The sequence below is a fragment of the Balaenoptera acutorostrata genome, chromosome 10 (genome assembly GCF_949987535.1).
Source record: "Balaenoptera acutorostrata chromosome 10, mBalAcu1.1, whole genome shotgun sequence".
Classification (NCBI taxonomy): domain Eukaryota; kingdom Metazoa; phylum Chordata; class Mammalia; order Artiodactyla; family Balaenopteridae; genus Balaenoptera; species Balaenoptera acutorostrata.
The window spans coordinates 57,177,325-57,186,748 of NC_080073.1; the positions used below are offsets into that span (position 1 = coordinate 57,177,325).

Below are 9,424 nucleotides of genomic sequence, written 5' to 3' on the forward strand. Positions count from 1 at the left end.
AAAATTCCTTAAAATAATATTTTACCTGAATTTATAAAATAAATTAATGCAACCTGTTTTATTATGAATAACTATTACAATAAACATGATTTTGTAGAAAGAGTAGTGATCTTGGAGTTAGAAGACCTTGGTTTAGGTATTACTCCCTTCAATTTTTAGGGTATATGGGAAAGCCTTTGAAAAGGATAGAAAGGATAGAGAAAGGACAAAGTTCCACAGAAGTGGAACTTATCATTTTGCTGAGAATATGAGTTATCTGCGAGTTGGGTGACAAAAATTTTACTGAAAAGATAACCAGAAGCGCTAAAATCTGCATACACTCTTGCATGAACTTTCCCCTTACACCATTACATTTTCACTAACTAAGAGAGGGAAATATTAAATATATCTTATCTCAAAGATGTTATTCTCAGAAGATATAGCAACAGATGTTTTCTGGTTTCTCCCCATCCCCCTCCCTAATAGCTCCTGCTAACACATATCACAGGTCCCCATAAACCCTTCCCTGAGTTACTCCCAACCCAAGAGGTTCCCACGTGGGTCCAGTTACTACATGACATCTGCACTCTGCCTTTTCCCCAAACATTCTGTTTAGCACCCTCATGCCCTCAGGTGCCTCTTCCGTTGGGTGCCACAGCCCTACTGGCCATGATTCTGGGCAGCACTGTCCCACCTGGGCTACAACCTGTCTGTGGACTATGAGTTCTCTGCTGCTGTTTGTGCGCTGGCCCTCAAGCACCCAAAGTTGCAGAAAGCTCTGTGTGAGCGGGGCACAGAAGAGGCAAGATGCAGTCTGCCACTTTAGACTTTAAACAAAGATTATAACTTGGAGAAAGCTCAGTCCTGGGGAGTTTTAATGATGGGGAGCCCTCCTAGGTTCACACTAAGACACAGCTAAATTAAAGGTACCATCCCAGAATGTAAATTGGTGCAGCCACTGTGGAGAACAGTATGGAGGTTCCTTAAAAAACTAAAAATAGGGCTTCCCTGGTGGCGCAGTGGTTGAGAATCTGCCTGCCAATGCAGGAGACACGGGTTCGAGCCCTGGTCTGGGAAGATCCCACATGCCGTGGAGCAGCTGGGCCTGTGAGCCACAATTACTGAGCTTGCACATCTGGAGCCTGTGCTCCGCAACAAGAGAGGCCGTGATAGTGAGAGGCCCGTGCACCGCGATGAAGAGTGGCCCCCACTTGCCACAACTAGAGAAAGCCCTAGCACAGAAATGAAGACCCAACACAGTCATAAATAAAAATAAAAATAAAAATAAAAACTAAAAATAGAGCTACCATATGATCTAGCAATCCCACTCCTAGGCATATATCTGGAGAAACTATAATTCAAAAAGATACATGCACCCCAATGTTCATTGCAGCGCTGTTTACAATAGCCAGGACATGGAAGCAAACTAAATGTCCATCAACAGATGAATGGATAAAGAAGAAGTGGTACATACATACAATGGAATATTACTCAGCCATAAAAAAGAATGAAATACTGCCATTTGCAGCAACATGGATGGACCTGGAGATTATCATATTAAGTGAAGGAAGTCAGACAGAGAAAGACAAATATGATATGATATCGCTTATATTAGGAATCTAAAAAATAAATAATACAAATGAACTTATTTACAAAACAGAAACAGACTCACAGACTTCAAAAACAAACTTATGGTTACCAAAGGGGAAAGGTGGGGGTGGGGGTGTGATGGATAAATTGGGAGTTTGGGATTGACATATACATACTACTATATTTAAAATAGATAACCAACAAGGACAGGGAAATCTGCTCAGTATTCTGTAATAACCTAAACGGGGAAAGAATTTGAAAAAGAATAACTTTGCTGTACACCTGAAACTAACACAACATTGTTAATCAACTGTAGCCCAATATAAAATAAAAATTAAGAAAAAAAAATGTACCACCCCAGACTCTGGATGCCCTACCCTCAGAAAATCAAGATAAGGTGGATCCTTCTCGAGGACACAGCATTGCTTCCTTCAGAGAGCCCTCTCCTAAACCAAAAAACCTGACTCATCAAAGAGGTCAAGAGAGCCTAAGAGCAAAGCTTCAAACTTCAAGTTCCTTTATATGTCTAAGACTTCATTTCATTCCTTAATTTCTTTGAAGCAAAGTCTTGTATTTTACACTCTCTGTTTTACATGCTTTGGAAAGATAGAACAAAATCTCCACCTGTTCTAATGAACAAAGCATGACAGATGACCAAAAGTGTGAAAGCCAAAACCATGTGAAAAACTGCCTAAAAGATGAGAAGACCATTTGGAGGGAAAATATGTGGGTTGCTACTGGGAGTTTCTCACTATTCAATTTTTTTACATAGGCTTTTGCAAAGCGGAAAATGTTATGAGGAGGTGAAGTGTGGAGATCTAGCCAAGATTTCTTTAAAACTTTTTAAAAGTCAGATTGCTATTGATCTATGGAAATATCACTTGCAAATATTTAAAGTCCCCTCCAAAATAACCCCCAATTCAATCTGGTTGGAAAACATGATATGCAAGAGCAAATCAATCACATAAAAAAGCGATGGCAGACCCCTACAGCCCAGAGGGTGACAAGCAAGAGAAGGGTGAACATGATGGTTGGTGGTTGGGAGGAAGAAGCAGAAATGTTGCTTGGAATCTCATCTCTCATCACTAGAACAATGATAACAACTGTAGTAGGATCTTTGAAGTACATCACCAAAGCTTTGAAATCCTCGTTTCTTGGTGGCAGTCTTCACAGATCCTTTCTGTACAAAATGCTGAAATTTATTTTCATCATAAATACAATTTTATTATTATCTTTGAAGATTGATGTTGCAAAATAGAAATAGAATTAGTTTAAGATTTATCATGGTGGGATGCAACTAGAGATGATCATAGTAAGTGAAGTAAGTCAGAAAGAGAAAGACAAATACCATATGATATCACTTATATGTGGAATCTAAAATATGGCACAAATGAACTTATCTACAAAACAGAAACAGGCTTACAGACATAGAGCAAAGACTTGTGATTGCCAAAGGGGAGGCGGGTGGGGAAGGGATGGATTGGGAGTTTGGGATTAGTAGATGCAAACTATTAGATGTAGGATGGAAAAACAACAAGGTCCTACCGTGTAGCACAGGGAACTGTATTCAATATCCTGGAATAAACCATGATGGAAAAGTATATAAAAAAGAATGTATATATATGTATAACTGAGTCACTTTGCTGTACAGCAGAAATTAACACAAATTGTAAATCAACTATCCTTCAATAAAAAAAAATTTAAAAAATTTATCATGGTGAATAAATTCCTACATGGTATTTCTAATTGGTTTCATTTGTTCCGATTTTTGTCAGATTTATCAATGAGTGCATTTATTCACCAAAGGGAATAAGGAACCCACACAATGCAGAATTGGGCACAAAACACTGGATTTCTTCAACTCACTCCTGTACATTTTGCTTTTTTGGTTTTTCTGAAATGGATCCATAATTGAGACTGATGGGTCATGTACTATTCTGCTAAAGGTGACATTTTTTAGACAAAAACAAGTCATCCTAGGGCTTCCCTGGTGGCTCAGTGGTTAAGAATCCGCCTGCCAATGCAGGGGACACGGGTTCGAGCCCTCATCTGGGAAGATCCCACATTCCGCAGAGCAACTAAGCCCACACGTCTTAACTACTGAGCCTGCTCTCTAGAGCCCACGAGCCACAATGACTGAGCCCATATACCACAACTACTGAAACTCGCGTGCCTAGAGCCCATGCTCTGCAACAAGAGAAGCCACTGCAGTGAGAAGCCCACGCACCACAATGAAGAGTAGCCCCCACTCGCCGGAACTAGAGAAAGCCCATGCACAGCAACAAAGATCCAACGCAGCCAAAAAAAGAAAAGGAAAAGAACAAAAGTCAAGATATAATGGCAGAGCAAAGCCAGATCATACACCAAAAACCTAATTAATTGAAAAAATAAAAGGTAAAACAAGGTGTATATGTATATAATTTGTCTAGGTGTCATGGTATGCATGGTTTTATATATATATAAAAACTTAGACAAAGTACTTCATATCATGTTTTCAAAACAGAGAGCCATACTTCCCAGTGATTTACACGGCTTCCAAAATCTAAGAAAACCCACTAAGAATGAAAGCAACATAATTTGAAGCATCAAGAAAGAAAATGGACTTAGCCAAAGACAACGTCCCAGTCATAGAGGAAAGTTTTCAAATGATCAAAGATATTGCAGGAAGAAAAATGACAAAGAGGTTAAAAACTATTAAGGAGATGAAAGATAATAGATATGGAAGATCACAATGATTAAATATACATATAATTTGCTATTTGAAAACAAAAATAAAACTGATGGAATTGAAAAAATATTTATAAAAGAAGCTATTCCCTAAACAATGGGAGACCTAAATCTATATATCAATAAGGAACAAGAAAGTTCAGGAAATTTAATACCAAAAAACCAAAAAACGAGGGGAGCTGGAAGAGGGAGAGAGAAGGACGGACTCTTGAAGTCACTGTATTGAAAAGTGCTCCTGCGTGTGCACATGAACATGTGATGGACACAAGAGGAAACCCACTGCCTTCAGAATCCTCCAGAACAATGGTGGCATTCAAAATTAAAGAAACAAAACTTCTCAAATGTGCAAAAACTATTTGACGGCAAAATTCAGCTAAAAAAGGGATGAGTCAAATTAAGAAAATTAGAAAGAAAAAAACTTGCTTTAAAGAATTTGTCATAATTTTGAACCTAATAAAGCAAGGATAAACCTCATTTTGGGGATAAGAGAGAACAGAATGAACATAACTAAGGCACACCTATATGCAGCCACCAAACAAAATGAGGAAGAATTTTCATAAGCTGAAATGGAAAAGTGTGCATGATATATTCAGTTAAGAAAGATATGTGAAAATAACTTTATGGTTTAACTAATTTGTAGAGGTAGAGAGAGAGGGAGGTAGTGTCTGACATATAGTAGATAATAAATATTTAACAAATGATTAAATCTCAAATATGTCTAAAAATTTTAAGAAGGACACAGAAAGACACTCTTCATTTATACTCTTCTGTTTAATTTCTGCTGGATAGTTTCTGAGAAATCAAAATCTTTATGTTCTTTAGGAATTGTACTTAAAATACTAAAGCCATTGATTATTGAATTGACAGAGGTTGCCACCAGGAGCTCAGCCTCCAAAGCACCAAAGCAAAGAGTAAAAGGGACCCACGGTGGTCTGGGGGGAGCACTGACGTATCTGCTACAAACTTCACCTTAAACAACATAAGAATTTAAAATGTCACACTGATGGTCAACGGAACAGAGGAGAAAACCCATTCAGAAGCTCGTTTTTACTAAGAATTTAGGATAAAATAAAAATGGTGTTTCAAATTAGTAGGGAAGCCAATAGCCAAAAAATAGTGGGTCAATCTGGGGGCAAATAGTTATATACCATGAGAAAAATAAATTTTGCAATAATTTGCAAAAATAAATTTCAGATGTGTTAGAAATGTTGATGTTTAAGAAACATCAGAACACTAACAGAAAATTCCACAGGAGAGTTGTTTTTTTTTTTAACATCTTTATTGGAGTATAATTGCTTTACAATGGTGTGTTAGTTTCTGCTTTATAACAAAGTGAATCAGTTATACATATACATATGTTCCCATATCTCTTCCCTCTTGCGTCTCCCTCCCTCCCACCCTCCCTATCCCACCCCTCTAGGTGGTCACAAAGCACCGAGCTGATCTCCCTGTGCTATGCAGCTGCTTCCCACTAGCTATCTATTTTACGTTTGTTAGTGTATATATGTCCATTCCACTCTCTCACTTCGTCCCAGCTTACCCTTCCCCCTCTCCATGTCCTCAAGTCCACTCTCTATGTCTGCATCTTTATTCCTGTCCTGCCCCTAGGTTCTTTAGAACCATTTTTTTTTTTTTTTTAGTTTCCATATATATGTGTTAGCATACAAAAATATGGAATGCTTCACGAATTTGCGTGTCATCCTTGTGCAGGGACCATGCTAATTTTCTCTGTATCGTTCCAATTTTAGTATATGTGCTGCCGAAATGAGCACCACAGGAGATTATTTGTATAATCTTTGAGTAGGAAAGATCTTACTTTAATGTGATCCTATGAACAACAACAAAAATTTTTTAAACATCTTTACTGGAGTATAATTGCTTTACAATGTTGTGTTAGTTTCTGCTGTATAACAAAGTGAATCAGCTATAAGTATACAATATGTCCATATCCCCTCCCTCTTGCATCTCCCTCCCACCCTCCCTATCCCACCCCTCTAAGTAGTCACAAAGCACTGAGCTGATCTCCCTGTGCTATGCGGGTGCTTCCCACTAGCTATCTATTTTACATTTTGTAGTGTACATATGTCAATGCTACTCTCTCACTTAGTCCCAGCTTACCCTTCCCCCTCCCCATGTCCTCAAGTCCATTCTCTACTTCTGCGTCTTTATTTCTGTCCTGCCCCTAGGTTCAGCAGAACCTTTTTTTTTTTTAGATTCCATATGTATGTGTTAGCATACAGTATTTGTTTTTCTCTTTCTGACTTACTTCACTCTGTATGACAGTCTCTAGGTCCATCCACCTCACTACAAATAACTCAATTTCGTTTCTTTTTATGGCTGAGTAATATTCCATTGTATATATGTGCCACATCTTCTTTATCCATTCATCCGATGATGGACACTTAGGTTGCTTCCATGTCCTGGCTATTGTAAATAGAGCTGCAATGAACATTGTGGTACATGACTCTTTTTGAATTATGGTTTTCTCAGGGTATATGCCCAGTAGTGGGATTGCTGGGTTGTATGGTAGTTCTATTTTTAGTTTTTTAAGTAACCTCCATACTGTTCTCCACAGTGGCTGTATCAATTTACATTCCCACTAACAGTGCAAGAGGGTTCCCAGTTCTCCACACCCTCTCCAGCATTTATTGTTTGTAGATTTTTTGGTGATGGCCATTCTGACCGGAGTGAGGTGATACATCATTGTGGTTTTGGTTTGTATTTCTTTGATGATTAGTGATGTTGAACATCCTTTCATGTGTTTGTTGGCAATCTGTATATCTTCTTTGGAGAAATGTCTATTTAGGTCTTCTGCCCATTTTTTGATTAGGTTGTTTCTTCTTTTGACATTGAGCTGCATGAGCTGCTTGTATATTTTGGAGATTAATCCTTTGTCACTTGCTTCATTTGTAAATATTTTCTCCCATTCTGAGGGTTGTTTTCTCGTCTTGTTTATGGTTTCCTTTGCTGTGCAAAAGCTTTTAAGTTTCATTAGGTCCCATTTGTTTAGTTTTGTTTTTATTTCCATTTCTCTAGCATGTGGGTCAAAAAGAATCTTGCTGTGATTTATGTCATAGAGTTGAACGAAAATTTTAGAAGGGAATTAAAATGACTGCACAGCAAAAGGAGCATTTAATAAAAAACATAATTGACAAATAACTGAATTGCTCACTTACCACAGGCACTAAAATTGGAATCACTGAGAAAGAGATGAGACAAAAGTGTTCAAAACTTCCTCCTGCAGGTAGTGGAAGCAGCGACAGCAGGCTGGGTCTCCCACCCCATCCCCACTATGGGAGCCCTGGGGAACAGACTGGGAGGAGACCCAGAGATCCTGAAATCGAAGGGTCTCTTTCACAGAGGAATGCACTGAAGCCCAGAGATGGTGAGTGACCTGCTATTTGTCAAACACGAGCCAGACATCACTTTTCAGTTTCTGTTTTTACCCATGAGCTCTCATAGGAGTCAAGACAGTCCTGAGAACCATTCTTTTCCCTCTGCCACTGGATCACACGGAACAGCGATCAGGAGGTTCGGGCTTTTGGTTAAATTTCATAAGGAAATTAGTCACGCCCAGGATCAAAGTATAACTAATAACTCGCTGTAACTTTATTGACACCTTAGGTATCTGCATGTTCACCACAGTATCTCACAGATAAAAGGGGACTAGCTTTATGAGCCCCAATCACCCCTAAGGCACACTTGGAATCCCAGGGACCAAGGTGAAGGTAGGTGTCAATTTCCAGTGTGTGTGTTGCAGGGGCAGTTTCTCTCTGACCCCAGTGGGGTGTCCTACAATTCAACCCAGTCCTCACAACGGCTACTCAGAGGTGGCATCAGATGGGTTGTCACCTGTTCTTCTGACCCACTGGCTATAGATCAGGGGTTCCAACAACCCCCTCCTTGGATTCAATTAGTTTGCTAGAGCAGCTCACAGAACTCAGAGAAACACTGTATACTTACTAGATAACTGGTTTATTAGAGAAGGATACAACTTAGGAACAGCTGGATGGAAGAGAGGCCAAGGGCCTAAGGGCCTCGTTTGGGGAAAGGGCGTGGAGCTCCTGTGCCCTCCCCCAAACCTCAATGTGTTCACCAACCAGAGCTCTGGGGTTTTATGGAGGCCTCATCACAGAGGTGCGATTGATTAAATCTTTGGCCATTGGTGATTGAACTCAATCTCCAGCCCCTCTTCCCACAACAGCGCTTGTGGGAGGAGGGGGAAACTGAACTCTCCAATCACACGGTTGGTTCCAGCCCCACCCCCAGGTAAGGTCCAAAAGTCACTTCATTAACATGACAAAAGACACCTTTGTCACTCTTATTTAGGAAATTCCAAGGGTTTTAGTAGCTCTGTGCCAGAAAAGGGGAAAAAAACCAAATATATGTATTTCTTATCCTAAACCACAATATGACAAAGGATATCTCCCAGGGTTCAGAACGACTCCAAAAGTCTCAGATGGCTTGGTTTTGCAGATTCTCCCCAGTACCTCTACCCAGTCTCTGGGTGCTTCATGACCTGACCAGTTTGTCCATACTGGTGGAACATCTGCATTCCCCTTTCCCAGCCTACTTTATGTCTTCCCTACAATGATGCAATCACACCGTTCATAAAAAGCAGGTGAGAAGCCAACCTGCCCCATGTTGGGGTAAGCTGTAAATTACAGCGGTGGTTTGGCAAGAAACCACATCAGTGAGAACATCTTGTCTGTTTTGGTCCCAGCCGGCAGTCCTGAGAGAAGGCAGCCACCCCGGGGCCCCGACCCCACTCAGCCAACCCGGGTAGAGCATCTGCTGAGGACTCACTGCTTTCTTCTTCCCTCTCCCCTCCTACCTTGATGTCACTGGCTTTGTTTTGCTTCCCCACCTTCTACATATGTTTATTGACCGTGCACAGAGGCACTGGGACTCCAAAGGGACCTCCATTCTACAGAATCAAACGTTGTCATGCACAAACCCTAGTCCTGAAAAGTCACTATAGAACCAATTACACTTGTTGGTATGATGGTGGCATGCCAGTGGTCTGCCACTACTCACAGTCACTGCCAAAGTCCCTTGTGGGAGCTGATCTCTTTCAGAGACAGTCAACAAAGTGCAAAGATTTAAACGCTTCTTCTGCAGGTACAGA

At 40.2% G+C, this 9,424-nt stretch overlaps 1 non-coding gene across 1 annotated transcript; it reads right to left on the reverse strand.

Moving 5' to 3' along the window:
* Positions 1-5,961: 5,961 nt before the first annotated feature.
* Positions 5,962-6,068, reverse strand: LOC114239066 (U6 spliceosomal RNA). The gene has a single exon (XR_003624264.1). It is a non-coding gene; the product is annotated as a U6 spliceosomal RNA (small nuclear RNA).
* Positions 6,069-9,424: the final 3,356 nt, after the last annotated feature.